This window comes from Octopus sinensis, linkage group LG8, assembly GCF_006345805.1.
Source record: "Octopus sinensis linkage group LG8, ASM634580v1, whole genome shotgun sequence".
Lineage (NCBI taxonomy): Eukaryota > Metazoa > Mollusca > Cephalopoda > Octopoda > Octopodidae > Octopus > Octopus sinensis.
Window position 1 is genome coordinate 17,125,082 of NC_043004.1, and position 24,909 is coordinate 17,149,990.

General features: G+C 34.8%; 1 long non-coding RNA gene across 1 annotated transcript in view; it reads right to left on the reverse strand.

Annotated features, from left to right (window-relative positions):
• The window catches only part of LOC118764412, a 14,850-nt gene extending 1,436 nt beyond the window's left edge, over window positions 1-13,414 (reverse strand). The window contains exons 1-2 of the long non-coding RNA XR_005000226.1: window positions 13,400-13,414; window positions 2,716-2,721 (exon numbers count right to left, since the gene is read on the reverse strand). This is a non-coding gene — a long non-coding RNA (uncharacterized LOC118764412). The remainder of the gene's footprint in view (window positions 1-2,715; window positions 2,722-13,399) is intronic.
• Between the last annotated feature and the right edge of the window lie 11,495 nt (window positions 13,415-24,909).

A 24,909-nucleotide genomic window follows, 5' to 3' on the forward strand; every position in this document is an offset into this window, starting at 1 on the left:
AACTCTCCTGTCTTTAAAAAACATTATTCTTCACCTTTACTTCCGGTCTTTCAATATGTGACCTCGTGAGTACCGCTGGCGATTTATTTCCTCCGTCTTCCCTTTCGGGATCTTTCCTTCTCCTATGATTCGACGAAGAGCTCCGCTCGAAAACGTTAAAGCCTCCTTCTTCCCTTCTTTCCTGAGCGTCCAATAATACTTATTTGTTCCACGTCCTCGCGTTGTTGTTTTTTTTGTTTTTTTTATTTTCTTGTTTTGATTAACTATATATATATATATATATATATATATATATATATATAAATGTGTATGTATGTATGTATGTATGTATGTATAACTTTGATAGGTTTGGACCAGTATAACACCACCTCGTACACACCTATATATATATATATAAAAGAAGTTTGAAAACGCCTCTATATAAGTTAAATTTTGATTTTCTTGGAGATTTTACATGTTTCGGTTCTTCTTGAAAAAACGAACCTTCTTCAAAAAACGAACCAGCGACCGAAATAGCAGTAGTAGCAGTGCTATTTCGGTCGCTGGTCATTTCCACAATTTCAGCCACCACAAAACACCACCATGTGGATTCTGTTGAGACTAGTAAGAAACAATTGTGAACTTTTTTATTATACTTAACTTCTTAAAATGTTTTTGATAAGGTTCGTTTTTTCAAGAAGAACCGAAACATGTAAAATCTCTAAGAAAATTAAAATTTAACTTATATAGAGGCGTTTTCAAACTTCTTTTTTATAAATATATATCCACTCGTATGCCACCTACACTTATTATATATATATTGTCCAAATGATGTTGGCATCACCTTTAAGATACACACAAAACGTAGGCCTCGTGCTATCCGCCCACAACATAAATCACATTCGCCTCTCATAACAACAATACGGTATAATTACCGCACCTCAATTGGTCCCGCTCTGTTTAACATTATACCAAAACACATTAAAGCAGAAAAAGACCCCATAAACTTCAAGAAGATTTTGGAAAAAATTCCTTCAAGAAATACCGGATAAATCTCCAATGTATGTATGTATGCGTATATATATAGAAACAGGACAGTCATGGATAGAACGTCATAGATCTACTTAGAGCAATATACCAACAACAGATTAACACTTATTGACTCATTCGGTGAGACTTTTCTTTATTGCCCACAATTATAGAATTACATGCAGCACCAGTGGCAAATATAAACTACCTAACCGTCATGAGATAACTGCCCGGCACCTATTCGAAAAGGCCGTTGTTCAAGATATCACTCAGCTTTTTCCAGCGAGATTATCTTTATTCGTGTAGTGTAGATATGAAACGTAAGTTAGAGAGAGAGAGAGAGAGAGAGAGAGAGATACACGTATGTAAACACACACATATACATATATATTTATACACATTTATGCATATGCTTATATATATACACATATATATATATATATACATATATATATATATACATATATATATATATGTGTGTGTTTGTGTGTGTGTATGTGTGTGTGTGTGTGTGTTTGTGTGTGTGTGTGTATGTGTGTGCGTGTGTGTGTACACACATGCATATATGCCTATGCACACAACAGTCAACAAGAATTTTACAATATCTTTATTTTAAAACTTGCTTTGAAATAACTATCTCAGTTTTATTAGCATATATATATAAAGGCGGTGCCCCAGCATGGCCGCAGTCAAATGACTGAAACAAGTAAAAGAGTATATGTATATACATATATGTGTGTGTATATACATACAACGCCAATAGCACTATGACTCATAAAGGCCACACCGCTACACTGTTGGTTAGGAATAATAGATATTACTGGTTAAAAGTAATGTACATGCGAGCAAGCGTGGGGGAGTGTTTGCCTGACGAGGAAGACGAGGATGACGTAGGAAAAATTCAGAAAACGACAGACTGTTATTAAATTTTTATAATCAATCTGAATATCTATTATATACTTGAGTGGCTTGTCCTTGGTCATAGAGAGAGGAAATATAACGCTGCTATATAATAAATTTCACAAAAGCAATATATAATTTCACCAGAATATATAGTATACATTAATATTATACAATGTCGTGTATATTGAGATAATGTATGGCATATATATTTAATATTATATGTATGTACCGATAGATAGATAGATAGATAGATAGATAGATAGATAGATAGATAGATAGATAGATAGATAGATAGATAGATAGATAGATAGATAGATAGATTGATTGATTGATAGATATGCACACTTGTTATGTATATATGCATGTAATGTTACACACACAAAACACATACATACATATATGTATATACATACACACACACACACACATATATATATATACATACATATACATATACAAACAAAGGTGAGTACATATATATATATTTATGCACACACACATAACCACACGTATGTGTGTGTTTGCCTGTGTAAAATATATAAATATATATATATATACCTACATACATGTGTGTGTTGTGTGTGTGTGTGTGCGTGTGTAGATATAGAGAGATAGAAAAATACATACATACAGAATTACATTTTTCTTTCTTTTTTTTTGGTTTCTTTCAAGCTGTGGCATATCTTCGTTGGAGATGATATATATTGACCACTTGTTTAACAGAAATCTATATTATCTGAAAAAGTATATATTTAGAAGTAATCTCAGAAGTAGTATGTTAACACATAATCTTCTGAAGTCGACGATATACTTTAATAAAGTTAAGACATATAAAGCAATCGGGCCGTTATTCATATGGGGAAAAATCGAACGGATGAAACGTTGTTCGATCTTTCAATTTATAGACTGAGTCTGTTGATTCCGTTCTGACTACTCTCTCTTTTGTTTAAATGTGATCATTTCTTTCCTTCTATGTTCCAAACTGTTATCACACTATTTCATATTATATTTCATATACACTATTTCATATCTTTTTATCTCATATCTGTTACTTGTTACAGGGGCACCGCCTTAAAGAGTTTTCTTTTTTCTTTTTTTACTTGAACAGATTGCCCACAGGATTTTTTTTTTACTCTGGGAGTAAGTTTTTCAGTCTGATTTTACGAACCGCATTATTACGGGAGCGCGTAAACAAACCCAAACCGGTTTTCAAGCGGTGGAGTTGGGCCCAAGCACAAAGACAAACACACACACCACACACACAAATTCATATTAATATATATATATATATATATATATATATATATATATACATACACATATATATATGTGTCTGTGTGTGTGTATATATATATAATATATATATATATCTGTGTGTGTGTGTGTGTATGTATGTATGTATGACTGTGGTCATGCTGCAGCACCGCCTTGTAGGGAAGAAATCGACCCTTATATATATAAATCTCAACTTGTGTGTCTGTGTGTGTATCTGTGTGTGTGTCTGTGTGTGTGTCTGTGTGTTTAACTTCCCGGCACATCTCCTCCTAGCCAACAAATCGTAGACCACCAAAAATGGGTCACTTAAAGTTTAGGCGAATGAAAATTGAACTGCGCTATTTCTGTTCCGAAATTCATCTCGCAAGTGCAAAAATCGATAATGTGTTTGTCTAGGCCTTATCCCTATTTTTTACGATTTTTGACTGCTGTGTCACCATTTTTCGGTGTATTTCAACTGGAAAAATGTTCACTTGAAGAGAATAACAAGTTGCATAATGCAAAATTTTTACTTTTCAAAAATTCCAATTCTAAAGGGTCGAAACAAACCCAAGCAACACCGGGTGATACTGCTAGTATATATATATATACATCGTTTGCAGACAACATAAATCCGAAAGAAGAAGCACACTCTAAGATGCAGAGCAGTATATCAAAAAATGGGGAAGGCCTGTTTATGGGATTACCTTAGGTTTCCCGTCCATAAAGGGTTTATCTTTATGGTGTATCGTCAGATCCCAAATCTCAAAAACCTGTTGGCCCATGACTCTCCATAATTTGAAGAGGTCATGGGCCAACAGGTTTTTGGGATCTGACGATACGCCATAAAGCTAAACCCTTTATGTACGGGAAACCTAAGGTAATCCTATAAACCGGCCTTCCCCATTTTTTAATTATGTATATTTATACATGCAACGTGCTTACACCCATTTTCCGTCTACTAAGTTCACTTCTCAGAAGGCACTAGTCGGCCTAGGGCTACAGTAGAAAATTCGGCCAAAATGTAGCACAGTAGAATTGAATATGACACCACATGGTTGTATTGCAAGATTCTTTACCACACAGTTATGTCATCGCTTTTATAAAAACAATGAAAGTTGAAACCTACACGTGGGCCTTGAACCCAGTTCTTCTGTACAAATGACAGATGTTCAAACCAATATACCAAAGCAAAATATTATAAAAACAAGGGTCTTTTTCGAGTCAAGAAAGCCTGTTTGTATGATTTAGTCCTAAAATATTGGGACTACAAGGGCTCATGAATGTTAAAGGGCGAGTTTGAATGTTAGGCAGACCAAAAACTAATTGAAAAGTATACGAATGAATGAGGGGACTTTTATGTAGATGCTCAACATGCTATCAGCAGCAACCAGATTTCCTTCGGATCACAAACTTTAGCGTTTTAAAATCCGTAACGAAATATTGCACGATGTAACTTTAGATAAACGTAAAGACAAGATGGTCATGTCTAGAACGACTTTGATCATAGGCCTGCTAGAACTGGACTATTTTCGGTCCGGCCAGGGCATAACGGCTCACTTGAATAGAAATATGTAGCTAATAGGCGGCGAGCTGGCAGAAACGTTAGCACGCCGGGCGAAATGCTTAGCGGTATTTCGTCTGCCGTTACGTTCGTTCTGAGTTCAAATTCCGCCGAGGTCGACTTTGCCTTTCATCCTTTCGGGGTCGTTAAATTAAGTACCAGTTACGCACTGGGTTCGATATAATCGACTTAATCCGTTTGTCTGTCCTTGTTTGTCCCCTCTTTGTGTAGCCCCTTGTGGGCAGTAAAGAAATAAGAAATATGTAACTAAATACAGCTTCTACGTGGATGGGAATATAAAACGCTCACACACACCAAACTCGCACAAACATACACAAATACACTCGCACACGCACAAACGCATAGATACATACGCATAAGCATACATTCATACACACGCGCATAAACACACATCTGTGTGTACAGATATATATTTCTTCAGTATATCTGGATTTTAGTCTATTGTTTCCATTTAATCTGGCTAAATATAAATTTTCAACTCTAATTTGTACGTCATGATGTTATAATATATATCGCTCATTCTTCTCTCCCTTCTAAATCTAAAGATTTATATATTTTGAATCGACAGATTTATATATTTTTTCTGTGAGGAATGAATGTTGTGATCGTTCGTAGCTAACGAGGGGCAGTGTTTCTAGGTTACTGGAACTGATGTTAGTGTCATGTGAGCGTGTGTGTGTGAATATGTACATATGTATGTATGTATAAGTACATGCAATATACATATGTATAATATATACATATATATACATATATCATTATATATGTATATATAATCTATGTATATATATATATATATATATCTATAAATATAATAACACATATATATATAATATTTATATATACATACATATATATATATATTAATATATAATATATATATATATATATATATATAATATATATATACACATGTGTTGTGTGTGTGTGTGTGTGTATGTGTGTTTATATGTCGACATGATTCGTTTGTATGTAGTCCAATGGTTAAAGTTTAGGTTGTTCACTGTGTAGCTTTCTCGTGATAAGTGGCAGAATGAACTTTGTGTGTGAATAGTTAACTCTGTTAAAGTTCGTTAAGTCTTGGTTTGTACTTTTGTATGAAAGTATTTTCTTTGTTTATCCGTGCTTCATCTGTGGTATTCGCTGAACACAAGTAGAATGCGAAGACCTGGAATTTGGGAGACTTAGTTTTTGCACATATGTCTATGCGACCACTCCGTGGCTCTGTCTAGTACTGGAGTTTCGTATTTGTTGTCGGTGAATGGTCAGTCAATTTCTTAGAGTAAGCTTTGTTTAACCTACGTAATTCTCATTACATTTTTGACATTGGATAGCGTATATTAAATTCCTTTGAAGAACACGTAAAGTGATTTTTTAAGGTAAAAGTATGTCCTGTTTTGAATTTGTATGTTGTGTCTTCAACAAGGTTGATGCAGGTCCCGCAATTAGACAGCCACATTTTTTTACTGTTGGTGTAGGAATTGTGGAAGGTAATTTAGCACTGGTGAGGGTCTTTTGAGAGACTTTCATTGTCTTTTAATTTTGATTATCTTGTTTCATTCTTGAGTCTTGCTTTAGTAGTGGGATGTTCTGGTGTATAATATTGTAAACCTCTGGCTTTCTTAGGTTTTATGTTGTAATAAAGGGCAAATTACTGGATGAATCTGGTTCGTTTTTCGATTTTCGCAGTTCTTTGATATTTATTGCTTTGGCACGTTCTGTTCCGTTGTCTGTTAGCATTAATGAATATTGTCTTTTAAGTATTACTATTCCATAGTCAAGTTAATATTATTGTTTATGCTGTTGATTAGATTTTTGAAATCTTTAAGTTGTTCAAATGTGTACGTCCATCGGATTAGGCAGTCATCTAAGAATTGTTTCCAGTTTTCTAGTAGGCATTTGTGGAAGTTCAAGCCATATATTAATTTAGATTGTCCATATATCTGGACCGCCATGTATGCCATGACTAGATTGACGCACTTCGGAGCAACTTTTGTCCCCATCACAGTCCTAGATATTTGTTTGTAAATATTACCTTCGAAGTCAAACAAGTTGTTTTCGAAGATAAACTTTAATCCTTCAGTGATGAAATTCTTTTCAGTTCTGTCCGGAATTTCATGATGGAATTTCTCAACTCAGAAATTTATTGCCTCTGGTCCATATTGATGTGGGATTGTGGTATATAGGTTTACCACATCATAAGATACAATAGTAGTATCATTGTTTATGGATTTTGAGACGTAGTTTATCAGGTCCGGATCATCCCTCACAAGGCTTGGTATATATTTTAAAATAGGTTTCAGTAATATATCTAAAAAGTTGCTTATTCTGTGCTCCGATTGGTCTAAATTTAAGGTCGGTGGGATATTGTACGCTTATGCAACTTGAAGTTGGTTCTTTACATACATTTTTAATAGTTTGTTCTTATGGATTTTGAGGAGACCATAGAAGTAGCTGGTCTTGCAATCAAAGTGGGTTAGGCAGTCACATTCTTTATTTGTTAAACCTTTTTGACATCTGTGAATGAGTATGTTCAGTTTAGTCATTGTCTTTGGTTTTTGGTAATTATTTACCTTTTCGTAGTGGGTCACATCTTGTAACATAGATAATATATTTCTTTTGTAGAGTTCAGCGGGAAACATACAAAAGTCTATAAACTTAATCATGTGTTCATTCTCTACAATCGCTTGACAGAAAACATTCAGAGCATTGATTGTTTCGACTTGTTCAGTCAACCGTGTCAGCCTAAACTTAAGACGCCAAACATTGTCACTTGATACTAACACACGGACGTAGTGGGGAAAATACAAAAATTTCTAAGACCAGTCATGTGACCAGTCTCTACCAATCAAATCTTAATAAAAAAAACTCATTTTAGATATGAATTCCTTATAAAAATAGGACAGACTTCAAACCCTAGTCAGAAGCAAGACAGCTGCGACACAAGCCACGTCTTTCTATTTGAACTTTTTGAAAATCAGTGTAAACAGTGAAACCGGTTAAAGCATCAAATATTTCAAAAAAAAAAATTTTAACTATTCTCAGTGCATTTTCAACTGCTATTTTTCCAATACGTATATATATATACATACATAACAGTAGAGCGTTAGAATGAGTGCTCAACACCGTGTTGGTGGATAAATAATTTCTTTATTTATAAATTGAGCGTTAATTCACAAATAAAGAATATATATATATATATAATATTTTCAAGAGATGAAATTTTCTCTATATATAGGACACATCGAAGTACTCAGTATATTTGTGTCATAATAAAATAGGAAAAATAATGATGAGAGAACAAAGACAGGTTACTAAAACATATTCTGTTGTAAAATTATTATGTGCACAAAATCATGTACTGAAATATATAGATATATAAATATATAAATACACTTTAAAATGTATCAAAAATACATTTAAAATATATAGATATATATATATAAATATGCTATGAATATATTAAAGCTACGTTTGCCATGCACTTTTTGCATGACAAATGCAGCTTTACCAGTTGGCAAATTCCCTGAAGAAGGAGGCGGTGATATTAGATTAATGGAACTTAAATTCTATTACTACATCTTTGTACCCCTGTGCCCCTAGAAACAGCTGTCGGATTTTAACGAACTACAGACACCTATATTGATTTACAGTATTCTCTGCACTCAACCCATTCTGTGTATATAATATCAATACCGTTTTTATTGTAAGTAGGACTATATATTGTATGTTCTTAATATATTCTTAGCATATTTAAATATTTATATCAATATATTTTTAAGTGTATTTATATATTTATACATCTATATATTTTAGTACATGATTTCGTGCACATTATAATTTTACAACAGAATATATTTTAGTAACCTATCTTTTGTTTCATCATTATATATACATACATATTTTCGTTTAGAGATAGTAGGCCCCTTCATCTCACCATATAAAAGAATTAAAATTTAAATACTACTTTATAACTTGGCAAGTTATAAAGTAGCAAGTATTTAAATTCTAATTCTTTTATATGGTGAGATGAAGGGGCCTACTCTCTCTAAATGAAAATATATATTTCTAATTCAGAATAATTTGAACCCCTGTTATGCCGGAAGTTTTATTCCCTAACAAATAAAATTAAATATATACATTACATATATATATATATATATATATTATATATATATATATATATATATATACAAGCATAAATGTATTTATATATATATATATATATATATATATATCAGAAATATTAAATTTCTAATATCTCATAGAGATATATGCGGTGGTGGAGCGATAGAGTGGTTGTATACAGTCAACTTAACGTGACAGTCCCGTAAGGGAATTACACCACCGCTATTTAGCCCTAGGAAGCATCGACGCTTCCTGTCGGCCTTGACACATTTCCTGTGTCCTTATATATTACGAAGTCTAGAAAAATATCTTCAGCTAGCAGGCCTTGCTACTCTAGACTGATGATGGGCAAGACTCAGAAACATGCATGTCTCTTGATGCAGGCCTAGCTGTTGGGGGTGTTTGTCTCCCCTTCGTAAATATATAAGGACACAGGAAATGTGTCAAGGCCGACAGGAAGCGTCGATGCTTTCTAGGGCTAAATAGTGGTGATGTAATTCCCTTGCGGGATTGTCACGTTAAGTTGACAATACAACCACTATATAATATATATATATATATATATATATATATATATATATATCTATATATATATATTATATATATATATATACTCGTTAATGTGGTTTTATGTCAAGTTATATATATAAAAACAAATTAAATTGAAGGATTGCTCAATAATTTTAGTGCTACATGTTTATGAAACATTTTCGTTATACTACCGAAAATTCGAAGCCATTGTCAGTTCTCTTCTTGTAAAACCATACACACATACACACACACACATATGTATGCATGTATGTATGTATGTATGTATGTATGTATGTATGTATGTAATGTTGTTGTTCTTCCCGTTTAGCCTTTGTTTCTACATCACTTTAGTGGCGTTCCCTCTATCATTGACGCAACCAAATGATCGGTACAATTAAACTAAAATCTCCGTACTCTCAGCATACTAAAACTACGCTTGAATCTGGTCTTCTTGGCCGATGATAGAATTTCCATGTTTTTTGTTCTTTGTTGTTTTTTTTCATTCCTTTTTCGTTAATACTTTCCGTGTTTCATTTTGAGTTTTCATGACTAGATTCGTGGCACACACAGCATCCTAACAATTTCACCCAACAATCGATATGTGTCCCTCCCGCTGTGACCATTCTCGCGTGGCTTAGTGGTTTGGGTATTCGGTTCGCGATCATAGTGTCGTGAGTTCCATTCCCGGCGACGCACAGTGTCCTTGAGCAAGACACTTTATTTCATGTTGCTCCAGTCCACACAGTTGGCAAACATGAGTCTTACCCGTATTTTAAAGGGCCAGCCTTGTCACATTCTGTGTCATGTTGAATCTCCTTGAGAACTACGTTAAGGGTACCTATATTTGTGGTGTACTCAGCCACTTGCACCCTAATTTCACAAGCAAGTTGCACCGTTAATCAGATCAACTGTAATACTTGTCTTCGTAACCAACCAAGTGACATTCTCTCGCTGTTGCCATTCTCTCTATTTCTTATTTTCTCATTCTTTCTTGTTCCCTCTTTATCTTTATCATTTGTTCTCAAGTTCATTTAATATTTGTTCTCCGTATTATTTTCTCCCCATCACACGTCCTTTCTGTCCCCTTCTTGATTCTTTTTCACACTCTCTCTTTCACACACCCTCTTCTCTTTCTTACCGTTTTACAATTGATTGACCTTAATCAGAAATAGCTGACGAAGACAAAAACAATTGCTACCACCTCTGATGTGGCCATTCCAAATTTCTTCATCCTAATCTGTATTTTCGATTGAACATTTCTTAATTCTTGTTCTTTCCTCCAACTATAATGAGATCTTAGTTCCTTCTTTCTCTTCTTTTGCACAACTAGTATTGTTTCTTCTTTTTTCTTTCATGCGAATAGCCATAGCATTCACCTTTTCTAGAAATTTGAAGCCTATTTTCTTCGAATTGTTTTTACGGTTGTTTTACCAAAATCACATGGTTTTTGATTGCCAGGAATCGATCCTAGAAAACATACATGTATACAAGTTCTAGAGACAACATCTTTTTAATCTTCCGCTTAATGAAATTTCTTTGGCAATTTTTCCTTAATATCATTATCCACTGTCTTAAATCATGTGTTAGAAGACAAACAGACAGATTCTTCGTATTTATTGCATGGTAGACTGCCAAACAGATACCAACACAATGGTCAAAATATTTTCTTTTCCGTAATATGTCAGGCGAACGGAGCAAGATAGTGTTAGTAACAAGCAGCATCTATTGATTGACCTTAATCAGAAATAGCTGACGAAGACAAAAAGATTGTCGTCAAAGATATATAATGTTAAAGCATGATGCTGCGTTTGTTCTTTGGCTGAAAGCGCATAAATAAAACTAGGGCCCAAATTCTTCTGCCTCACTGATCCTTGTGGTGTTATCTTTTACTTCATATGACATTTAAATCCAGTGGCCTCCCTAGGCAGCCTCTGAATTTGTATAGACCATTGGAGGTTTATGTTATTTTAACTTGATATCTGAAATACAAGCATAATGTGTGTGTGTGTATGTGTGTGTGTGGGTGTGTGGGTGTGTATGTGTGTGTGTGCTATATATCCCATATAGCATATTCGTATCTATTACAACATCCTACATCTTTCTCCTTTACCAGATAAATCAATTGCACAAAGCACTACAATTCCTAATAGCAAGAACCAATCATTTGATTTCCTTTGTACCCTCCCCCGGTATTCAATCTATATCTACTGAATACTCTTAAATTATAAAGTATCTCTGCCATCCTTTCTTTGACCTTTAGCCTTAACTAGCGAACCCTAAACCCCGACTTTATACCTGATTTGCTTTATTTATGTATTTATATATTTCTTCATTTTTTACTTTTCTTTATCCTTTATCCTTACCTCGGTCCCCTCCCAGCTACCACTTTTCTAAGCCTAGTATAATAAAATATCACCTTACACTTCATCTCTAGCCTCTCAAAGAAACAGTCTAGAAGTAATCCTGAACGGATATAGAAAGAGAAATAGCAAGATAAGAGATGAATGTTGACCGGCAAGCTAAGCGTCCGGTGGCGTAAAGGCAGAGAGATGAGAAAATTAGTCACGGGTCACGTGTGAGCGGTAGTTACAAGAGAAGGAGGATGAGAGAGAAGGAGAGAGAGCGGTAGAGAGAACAGGGAAGGAAGGAAGGAAGGAAGGAAGGAAGGAAGGGAGGAAGTTGATAATTACGAATGAAAAGATGAGAGAGAGACAAAGGAAGTTGGGATGCTAGAAAAGGAATATGAAGACGAGAGAGAAAGAGTCGAAATATATGTATATATGTATGGATAGAAGTATGTGTATGTATATATATGTGTATGTATGTATATATATGTATGTGTATATGTATATGTATATATATGTATAATATATACATGTATATATATATATATCATATATATAATATATATATTATATATATATATATGTATGTATATATATATATATATATATATATATATATATGTATGTATATATGTAATATATATATATATATATATATATATGTATGTATATATGATGTATATATATATAATATATATATATATAATATAATATATAATGTATATATATATATATATATATATATATATATATATATATATAATATATATATCTATTATATATATATATATATATATATTTACAGGGTGCAATGAGTAAATTGTCACCATTTTATATTTCTAATTTCACTCATGTGCATTGTTTGTTTTTCATTTTGTCGACTACAGAGTATAGTTGGGCACCGTCTGTGGGAAAAACACCACCATGACTCAATTCATTCTACCAGTAATTTGGAAAAGATATGGTGTACTGCTTGGCATTCGCGCCGGGAGTTCGAATTCGAACATTTCAGAGTATTAGGTATCGCTCTGAGGACATGTACCGAGAGTGATAAAATCAAACATCCAGTCAACATCATGGATTTTGGAGTGATCACTTGTGATGGCTACGTTATTCCTCTATTCATCTTCCCATGCGGCCTGAGACACAACACGGAGGCCTACATCAAGTGCCTGGGGGAGGTAGTACTGCCCTGCATCAAAAGGATGGTTACTGGAAGAGCCTGTGTCTGGCAACAGGACTCTACGCCATGCCATTTAAGCAGGACTCAGTAATGGCTGTTGTCAGACAATTTCTGCGACCACATCACCCGTAACATCTGACGACCTAACTCCCCAGAGTGCAACCCCTTTGATTATTATGTGTGGAACGTAGTTGGACGAGAGACCAACAAGACTCCTTGTAATGCCAAAGATGAACTCACGACAAGGATTAAGGTAGCATTCACCAACTCAAATAAGAGTTGCAGAAGATTCCGAAGTTTTCTAGAGGACGTGGCTGAAGCCGATGGTGATTTTATTGAATAGATTTACTGTTTAGTATTTCAAGATATTTTTATGTAATTTTGCTAAACATATCTGTTAAAATGATATGTCAGTGTTATTTTCGTTTTTGCGTAATTTAGAAGACAGTTTATTCACCGCACCCTGTATATATATATATTTATAACCTTAAGTATATTATGTGTTTGTGTACGTATCATGTATATATGTCTATACAGAGGGCCTTCCTGCGGAAAATATTGGACAAACGTGTTTGTCTGGGTCACTCTGTATCGGTAATTAAATCATTTCATGGTACGATAAATGCATAGGTCAAGATCAGTTGTAACATATCGATACCCATTTTTGTAGAGAATATTGTCAAGCAAGGTGACATACTTTCCCCAAGTCTCTTTTCCATGTATTTTGCTGCTACTCTCGTCTTATGTTTTTTCTTTTGCGGATGATTTTTTGCTGGGATATATGTCAGATACCAATCTTCTGGTTATTTCTTCAACTTGCATCGATTTGCTGCCAGTAGGAAAGCTTATCAATCTCTTATTTGTAATCTACTTTATGCGGATGATTGCGACTTAGCTGCTCATCTATTTGAAGATATGTAATTTCTTGCAAGACTTTTGGATTCAGCAGCCAGGTCAATTCTGTTATAACGTTCTAGCTTGCATCAGGAAACACACATGTGACACCATGTCTTAGTTAAAGGAACAGCATTGGAAGTCGTACACAAGTTTGTCTACTGGGCAGCACATTCAGCCGTTCGTGCTTCTTGGATGATGAAATACCCTTAAGACTTTTCAAAGCAACTGACATTTTCAGGGCTCTTGAGTCTCAATTTTAGCCTCATCATAGCATCAAAAGGCGAACAAAAATTGCTGTGCGTGCGTGTGTGTGAGTGTTTGTGTCTGTGTGTGCTGAAGTCCCTCATCTACTCATGTGAGATATAGACCCTTTAGAGGCATTACATAGAGGACCTTGAACGCTTTCATCAGAAATCTCTGAGACACATTCTGAACGTTGGCTGGTCTTCGCAGGCTTCAGACACAATTTTTTGAGAGAAGCTGACATCTTGAGTATTAGCTCGATGGTGCACGAGCACCTTTCTATGTTGGACTGGACACTTTGTTCAGAAGAATGATTGAAGGATCCCTAAGCAAATGCAATATGGCGACCTTTTTGTGAAAGCGTCCCCAGAGGAAACGAAGACTACGATTCTATAAAACATTCGTTGAAACAATATGTTATATAGGAGATCAATTGAGAAAACAATGCATGTTATCGCCACCAATGGAGGAAACAAGTAAAAGATGGAGTGGGTGCTTCTTAAAAAACACGCATTTTTCATACTGAAATCAAGCGAGCCGCTTGAAAACGCACCGCCAGTATAGTGAAGGGAGGAAGCTTGGTCTACAATATCTCCAGACGTGTATATTTATCAAGGGTTGGGCTCATTAGACATCAGCGGAGCCACAAATGTTAAGAATAAATTTGTTTGAGTGCACAATGTCCATAATGGCGAGTGATGGTCTTTCTCAGTCGGTAGCGAGTAGACTGCCACTATATATATATATATATATATATATATATATAATATATATATATATATTATATATATATATATATATACATATATATATATATGTATGTATGAATGTATGTACGTATGTATGTATGTATGTACGTACGTATGTATGTATGTATGTATGTATGTATGTATGTATGTATGTATGTATGTATGTATGTATGCATGTATGTGTATGTATGTGTGTATGTATGTATGTGGGGGGAGAGTGTGTGAGTAAAAATAAGCTGGTAACTTGATAGTGGAATATACAGCCAGGCAGAATTGTTAAGGAAGCAGATACATACATAAATAAATAGCTAGATATTTGGCAAATAGATAGATAGATAGATAGATAGATAGATAGATAGATAGATAGATAGATATAGATAGATAGATAGATAGATAGATAGATAGATAGATAGATGACGGAAGAAATATAAAGATGTGCCATAGAAAAAAAATCATGAACGCTTCTTGAATTAGAAATCAAAGGCTTCCCAGGCTTTCAGCCAATTTTTTATCTCTTTAATGAATTAAAATTGAAAGAAAACAAACGCAAAACCCATACAAATATGCGCATACATAGTATATGTGTCTGTGTAGTAGTAGTAGTAGTAGTAGCAGTAGTAGTAGTAGTAGTAGTAGTAGTAGTAGTAGTAGTAGTAGTAGTAGTAGTAGTATAGTAGTAGTAGTAGTAGTAGTAAACACAAAAAAAATTGTTTAGACCATCTGTTATGACAAGAGCATTTTTTCTGATATTACCATAAAAACATAATATCTGCAAGAATATAAAATATACTATATAAAATATAAAAATAAAATGAAAGCTGAAAGAAATAAAACTATGCACACGGCCGTCGATTCCATCAACCCAACCAGCCAGCCAGCCAGCCAACCACCCTACCTTACACCATAAATAACTACAGCTACGACTGGAGAGGAAGAAAAAAATAACAAAGATGACTACAAGAACGATAAAAACAACTTAACATGATAGAAAGACTACGAAGCCATAAAGCAATTCAAATGTATTAAAGCCTAGTTTTGGTTGATCGAAAATGTGTACCTCGCTTTTCATCAAACATGAACTTTATGACACTTCATGCAGGCTAACAATTTTAGCAGACAAAACTCCTATGCCTTGAGGGGCTCGAAGCAAGCAAAGACAAAACATAAAAAGCAAAATTGGAAACTGTTCATATTTATGAGTATAATAACAACACAAAAAAATATCTTACATACATTTTAATAAATTTACACAAATACATACACACACCTTTCAATATATGATCACGTGCATATGTTTATATATATATATATATCGCCTAACACATTATTTTCTCGCTCCGTTATCTTCGTTTTTTCTCCATTTTTTTCTTCTCAACCTTTCTGGGTTCGAAACGTCAAAGACTTTTCCATTCTTCCCGAGTGTCAAACTAATACACCTGCTTTTTGTTCCTTCACTTGTTTTCGTCTTTTATTTTCTGTAAATTTGAAACATATATATGCTCGCATGTGTGCATGTATGCATGTATATGTGTGTGTGTGTGTGTGTGTGTGTGTGTGCATGCGTGTGTATGTGTATATATATATATATATATATATAATATCAAACACGAATGGCAATTGAAATTTACGACAGCTGTTTCGGTAAAATGTTGGCTATATCCAAGCCGACTGTTTAAAATTTTATCTGATGATGGTGTATTGTATATTATTATTACGTAATATTTTACGAGTCCCTTAAATAATATCCTTCCGAAACAGCTGTCGAAAATTTTAAACGCCATTCGTGTTTACTGTTTTATACCTACGCCACACCAAGGAACCACTGGTGAGTGGGATCACTGGTTACAAATTGGATTTGGTACTTACATCAACGGTATCCCACCAGCAATTGAATTCTACAATATTGTTTTCCTTCACCGTCAGTTCTAATTGTTTGTATCAAGCCATTTTCTGTCGTCTTACAAGTTGATGAGTTTTGATTTTTGAATAATCCTTATAGCTAATTTTTGTGTATATATAAATGTGGGTATGTGTGTTTATACATGTAGATATATATTTATAAATATTTAGCAGGAACAATACACACTATATATATGTATATATATATATATATATATATATATATATATATATATATATATATATATATATATATACTGCAATAAGAAAATGGATGGAATCAAGAGGTGGTATTCATCAACTTTTAGACGTAATATTATGTATATTTATTTATTTAAAAATAAACAATTATAACAATATGCATAGATGTATAACATATTATGCTTTACATATATAATATATGAAATATAAAAATACCAGTAATTATTAAAATATATAACGTAGAGCATAGAAAGTAGAATAGTATCTTACAGCTGTTTCAGTCAAGTGGCCATAGTACTCCACTTTACTTTCATCCCTTCAGTGAACTGAAGTATTTGGTAGATAAGATTAAGGTACATGGGTGTGACTCTGGGCTTCGTCATAGAGTTTAGAAAGTTCAGAAGGTTAAGTTATAAATATAAATATATACACTTTTACATATACATACATATACATAAATATACATAAATACATATCCATACATTTATGTTTTCTCTCTTTTACTTGTTTCGGTCATTTGACTGCGGCCATGCTGGAGCACCACCTTTAGTCGAGCAAATCTACCCCAGGACTTATTCTTTGTAAGCTTAGTACTTATTCTATCGGTCTCTTTTGCCGAACCGCTAAGTTACGGGGACATAAACACACCAGCATCGGTTGTCAAGCGATATTGGGGGACAAACACAGGCACACACACACACACACACACATACATACATACATACATACATACATATATATATATATACGATGGGCTTCTTTCAGTTTCCGTCTACCAAATCCACTCACAAGGCTTTGGTCGGCCCGAGACTATAGTAGAAGACACTTGTCCAAGGTACCACGCAGTGAGCTACTTACCACACAGCCACTTCCTTTGTATATGCATACAAAGGAATCAATTATTATTATTATTAGGTGTATTATATTATTCTTATCAGATAAAGTATAAACAGAGGAAAGAAAAATTATCAAAATAGAAATAATAATGGAATTTAGATAATCAATATATCTTGGTTCCTTCGTGGAACCAATGCATCCCAGACAGCTCGAAAAAATCACTGCGGTGATGTAACAAATGAGCGCACTGTACGTCGATGGTTTGAAAAGTTCCGGTCTGGTGGCTTTACTCTTGAAAATCATCCCCGTAATAGGCCTGAGACCAAAGTGGATAATGATGAGCTGGAAACTGTAGCAGAAGAGGATATACAAACTACACGTAAGTTAGCAGCAAGGTTTGATGATTCGTGTTCAACTGTATTGGACCATCTGAAACAAATCGGCAAGGTAAAGAAGCTGGACAAGTGGGTACCACACGAACCGAGCGAGCATCAAATGACACGTGGTCTTGAGACTTGCTGTTCTTTACTGCCACAGCATAAAAGCAAACCATTTTTGCATCGTATTGTGACGTGTGACGAAAAATGGATTCTTTTCAACAATAGCAAGCGTTCTGCACGCTGGTTGGATAGAGACGAAATGCGAAAACACAATCCAAAAAAGAATATTCACCAAAAAATGTTAATGGTGTCTGTTTGGTGGTCCAGCGCTGGTGTCATCCACTACAGCTCTATGAGACCTGGTAAGTCAATTACAGAGGATGTATATATCAACCAGCTGGATGAAATGATGAGACAGACCAATTCTCTTGCAAGACAATGCTCGACCACATGTTGCACAAAGAACGCTACTCAAGTTACAGGAACTGAACTTGGAAGTACTGTCACCCATCATATTCACCAGATCTTACACCAACTGACTATCACATTTTCCAGGCATTAGACAACTTTTTGCAAAGAAAAATCTTCACATGTGAAGAAGATGCAAAAACAGCCTTTCGTGATTTCATTACCTCTTGCTCTCCAGAATTCTTTGCTGCCAGCATAAATAAGCTGCGGATACAATGGCAGAATAGTGTTGATAATTTAGGTACATACTTTGGTTAACTACATTGTTTTTTGTTAAGATAAAGTGAGATAAACTTTCAGTTCAAAATCGGACATTTCACTCTCAATGACTGGATACAAATGGATTGAAGTAAAAAGCATGCAATTTCATGCAGGAAAATTCCAAGCCTTCCGCTATCAACAAAGAAACTTTAAACTAAAAGGTACGGCAATCCCAGAGCCAAGTATACTGTATGATCAGGGAATTGATCTGAGCAACAAAGCTCGTTTCACGTGCATAACACCAAGATGGTGGCAATGTGCAGGCAAATTTCTGAACCTATACTGGTTCTACGGAAGATATTTGTGCTCAGCTGTCTGGACTAGTTCTCTCAACTGTGGTCACCCAACAAAGTCAAATTAATAGCAGAACTTGGGTCAGTTCAGCGGTAGTACGCAAGGAAGAGTACATCGTTGGAACAACTGAGCTACGGGAAGGGATTGAAAGTGTTATGACTCCGTGGAGCGAAAACGAGAGAGAAATGCAATGATATACGTACGGAAGATCCTGGAAGGATTGGCAGCAAACTTTGGCATCAAGCGCCACATCAGCATCCGAACTGGACCTTACCACACGGTTCCAAAGGTCTCAGTCATCCCTTTTAGTGTGAAGACCATGTACTGCAATAGTTTGGTATTCAAGGCCTCACGGTTATTTTATACCTTGTCAAAACATCTTCGAAATCTTCGTGTAGTGGGGGTGGATGCTTTCAAGTAACAACTTCACCTCCTGCCGTCCAAGGTTCCGAACGAACCTACATCAAGGCCGGAAACTCAAAAGAGGGCAGCAACATCGGACTCCCTCCTTCACCAATAGCCAATCACATAAGAATAGCTATTGAAAAGGTGATAATACTGGCGATGATCCAGCATGGCCACAGCCTTTGGGCTGAAAGAAAATAAAAGAATTTATATTTAGTTGAAAATGTATGTACGTGTGTATGTATGTATGTATGTATGTATGTATGTATGTATGTATGTACGTACGTGTGTATGTATGTATGTATGTATGTATGTATGTATGTGCGTATGTACGTGTGTATGTATGTATGTATGCATGTATGCATGTATGTATGTATGTATGTATGTATGTATGTATGTATGTATGTATGTATGTATGTATGTATGCAGTTTCTGTGCTGAAGTCCTTCCTGTTATTCATCAAATTTTGCTCAGAAATCACTTCCTCAACGTAACCTGCAAAAGGATTGAACACCCGAACGATGTGGCTGCAGATCAAGATTCCGAACGACACAACGATACAGACAGCATATTATCCAATCGTTAACAAAATTAAGTCAATATTTATTAGCGACATATAGTTTATTATATAAATGTTAACTAATTTCGTTACTAATTAGTTAACTAACAACTTATGTAAATGTATAACTTGGCTCATTGTCACCACTTTTTTATGTGCGACATTATTTACATATATAAAGAGTTTAACCTATAAGGCATAACTAGACTTAGATGAATGTTTACAAAGAGAATTAAAAGAAGATAATGGCTTAAATATGACACAGCCAAATGAAAGAACTTGTTTTGGATGATATGACAAAGATAATATTGATTATTGTTATTTAATATTCATATAGCTCATAAATAAATATATTGCTAATATTTCTAATGATATGCATAAACAGTAACGTACTTCAACACAGGAATAACCAAGTATGCATAATCTTTCTTTCTCTCTTTCTCTCTTTCTCTTTATCTTTCTGTCTTTCTCTCACTCACTTTCTTTCTCTCTTTTTCTCCCTCTCTCTCTCTCTCTCTCTCTCTCTCTCTCTCTCTCTGTGTTTATCTATCTATATCTTTCTCTTTCCTCTCTCTTAGCTTGATATATAGTTATTTGTGTGTTTCCGTACATAAATATCCTCTTATGTGTGTGTATATGTATGTGTAGTCTATCTCGCTTTGTGTTTTGTTGTCGATCTATCTGTGTTAATGCGGATGTATATATGATACACACATGCATACATGTGTGTGTGCATGTGTGTGTATGTGTGTGTGGTAAGGTTTCTAGAGGTAGTGTACCACCCGATCACTTAAGAGAGTAAAATATTATAGTAAAAACCACAAATCTTGTAAAATGCGGCTATCTAGGGTTTTCTGACCGAAATATTAATTTATTTCGCCAATTTATTCAGCTATTAAAAACAACAAAACGGTTTGGCAACTGCTTTCGATGCAATCGACGTTTGAATAAGCACGCACATTTAGAAAATGACAAAGAGAAACACACAGGAGATGATTAACTTCATAGTAGATATAACAACCTGTGTCTTATAGATATAAAAGTTGCATAAACCAACACTGGAATAGTCCATCATAGGTCTGGTGGTTTAACTTTAATTTCTACTAAGATGTAGATTTTAAAAGGCAGACATAAGGAAAACAAAATCTCACTCCTGATATTTACATAATCACTGGAAGTCCTTAAGTTTTTTAAACGATAGAGTTTTTCAAGCGAGCATATGAGACATCTTTTTGACTCATTAATATAGGGTTTGGCTTTATATGTTTGATGTTGTGACTGATGTTCTCATTCTTAAGTTTCCATATCAATGCTGAAAAGGCTGTTGCATGTGTTGATACTTGTATCTCAGTAGGAACTGCTAGAACAAAATGGAAAATCGTTCTGCTGTAGGGTCTCCAGATCGTGATTTGTCGTCAATAAAGTATTTTCTAATGTTTTGTTGTCCCTGGAACTTTCTTATCGAAGGATGAAGAGCAAATTTGTTCTCTGGGGGGTTTTAATCGTAAAACGTGAAGTCAATTATTTTAACACTGGAACTCCAAGTAGCTAAGGTTATAAATAACAGCGTGGAGAATATTGTGCTAAAAACTTATTTGATAGGAAAAATAGTCGAAGACTGTCCATGGAACTTGAACCCAGATCTCCAGCAAACACGACCTAAAGCAACACTCCGAATTTGTTTCTTCATTTTAGAAGCTTTGTTCTTACCAACGAGAGTTGAAAAATGCTTACATCATAAAGATATGAAATAAATTATTTCTAACGGTTGAACTCGAAGTAGGTAAAGCTATAAATAAATGTGGGTAGAATATGAAAAATAAAATGAAAGTTCGATTGAAGAGAGTCAAAGTTTATTACTAGACGTTAGCCTGTGACTTGTCGAGAAAGTCACACGGTATAGCAGTTTGACGTTGCTAATTCAGTGATAACAATTACTTAGAAAATACCGTATGGTGAACAGGGAATCAACCGTATGGTGAACAGGAAATCCAGTGCATGGTGAACAAGAGATCGACTGCGTGGTGGACAGGAAATCGGTCGTGCGGTTGGGGGGAGCAGGAAGAGGGGGAAATGTGGGGGTATATATGTATTTATGTACATGCATATACCCATATATCTGCGTGTATGCATCCGTACTTATATGTGTGTGTATGTATGCTTAGATGTATATTCACACATCTGTTCACTCGCGCACGCACACACACACACACACGTCCACACACGTGCGCGCGAAGGCACACACGCACGCACACACACATACACACACGTAACGAAATTAGTTATACATACATATATATATATATGTATATGTATATATATATATATATATATGGAAACATTTTTCCGCAGAACTTACGAAGTCAAAATCCAAAAGTTTCGTAATAATTAGCGTCATAGGCGAAACTGTAAGCCATTGAGTTACGTTGTAAATTCTGCCGAGTAAAAAGATAATATAATATTTATACTCATGTCTTTGAATTCCATCCATCCTCTTTGCACTATTGAACCTATGTATGAAAATAGAGATACCCAACTGTGAAGGTTGAAAACAGAAATAATCTTGATGACATGTGCCGCGGTAGTAATTAAAAAAAAAACAAGCAGAAAAAACACAACAAAATCTCCAGGACTTAAGGATATACACAAGATACAGAACGTATTACTTGTAATTACATCACATGGTCGCTTTGTCATTTACTGAGATATTTTCTGCTTACCCTTCAATTAAATTTTCATGTATTCACAGCACCGCTGAGTGCAGTTCTGATACATTGTGCAGTTTTTGTTTTGACTTTTTTTTTCTTATAATGAAAGTAAACTGTACAATGTGATGCATTGTTTACTCTGTGTTGCCTATATGTTACGTAACTACTAATATCTTATTTGTGCGTTTTCCTGCATCTTTGTAAATCATTCTCTCTGTACTTAATATTGCTGGGATTGCTTCTGTGCCATCAGTTTTCAGATCTTTATACTTGAATAAATGTTTCCATATTTTTTTATACAGGTGCTTTATCATTTACTGGGACTCGTACTTTAAATAGACAGCATTTTTTATTTCAGCTATCTTTGCCTACAATATCTCGTCACTTTGTCTTGATTTGTGTAAAATTCTTTTCTACTCAAGGCACAAGATCTGAAATTTTGGGGGAAGAGGTCACTCGATTAGATCGACCCCAGTACGCAACTGGTGTTTAATTTATCGACCCCAAAAGGATGAAAAGCAAAGTCGACCTTAGCGGAATTTGAACTTAGAACGTAAACGATTTATGTAAAATTAGCATAGCAATGAGTATGGTTGCTTTGTCATTTTCTAAGACCTTTTCTAAAGTACAGTCAAACTATTATATTTAGTTTCTATGGCAATTCATAATACTGACACTATTTCCGATGCATAAAAGCTCTTACTCTGTCATCGCAGTATATTCAATTTCTGTTGCTGAAGACTTGGCAAACAGATACAAATTGATTAACTGTTTATTTCCTAACCTTCTGTTCTTCTGCAGTTCCTTACTGCTCCATTATGTGCTTTCGGTCGTCACTGCTTCATTATATGCTTTGGTTGTTTCTGGCAGAAAATGTTTATATCTGTTTTAACTATCAATCTAATGCATGTATAATATTCCTTCTAATTAATTTCTTGGGTGTGTGTTTATGTGTTGTATTCTGCCTAGTTCATTAAGTAAATTTGTGTCTGTTGTACTGTTATTTATTGCAAATATTTGTCAATCTAAATTTAGTCTAAATTTTTATTTGTATTTCTTTATTTATCAACACAGAAGTACTATTAATATTTTTTTCCTCTTCAGAATTGCCTTGGATTTCTATCCAACCTGAATTTCTTATGAATTCTTTTAGTAATTCCTTATATTCTCTATAACAATATTTCTCGTAGTCTATTATCTACAACACAGAACCTGAAGTCATACATACACAAAAGATGGTTTATTGTTTTCCTATAACAAGCCACAATAGGTCATCATAAAGAAACAACTTTAGCCCACAAATAATAAATTAGATCCAATATTATGCTAGCCTTCCCTGGGCCCCTAATCTCTTTAAGGCTATTCAAAATAAACTTTCAAACAAAAAAAACACAAAACCGTGTAATATTGCCTGTGTTTATGAGTTGCACACTTTGTTTCCGCAACAAACTATAACCTACACAAATCCTTTCTCTACAAAATGCTTTCTAAAATGCATGCCTTAAAATACTATCTCTTTCCCAATAAATCCAGAAAAATGTGTTATTAAAATAACACATGCAGACAAAGAAAACATTAGTATCAATGATGTCGTCGTCCAGAAATTATGTGATAAGGTGCACACCAAAGAAAGACGTGTTGAGGGAGAGCAACTGTTGTATTTCAACCGAGTCTGTCTTCCCCACCTGAAAAAAGATTATTATCTACAAGAACAGGGACATAAACTCAGCAGTAGAGAAAAATAGATTAAACTGCAGTTTTATATTGAACCTTTTACTATAAATTACTACGTTTGGAAAATGAAATATAGCCAAAAACCACTGACAAGTTATATAAGGAATGGAGGCACTGTGGACTGCATCTGGTGGACGACGACGGCAGCGGTTGCAGCAGTAGAGATGATGGTGGAAATGGTGATAGAAGAGGCGGTGAAAGCGACGGTGACAATGGCGGAGTCAGTAGAGACGACAGGGGCAATGGTGGCGGCTACGGCAGCGGTTGCGACGGCGACAGAAGTGGAGGCGGTGGTGGTGGCAGCGGTGATGGTGGTAGAGGCGGTGGTGGCGGTTGA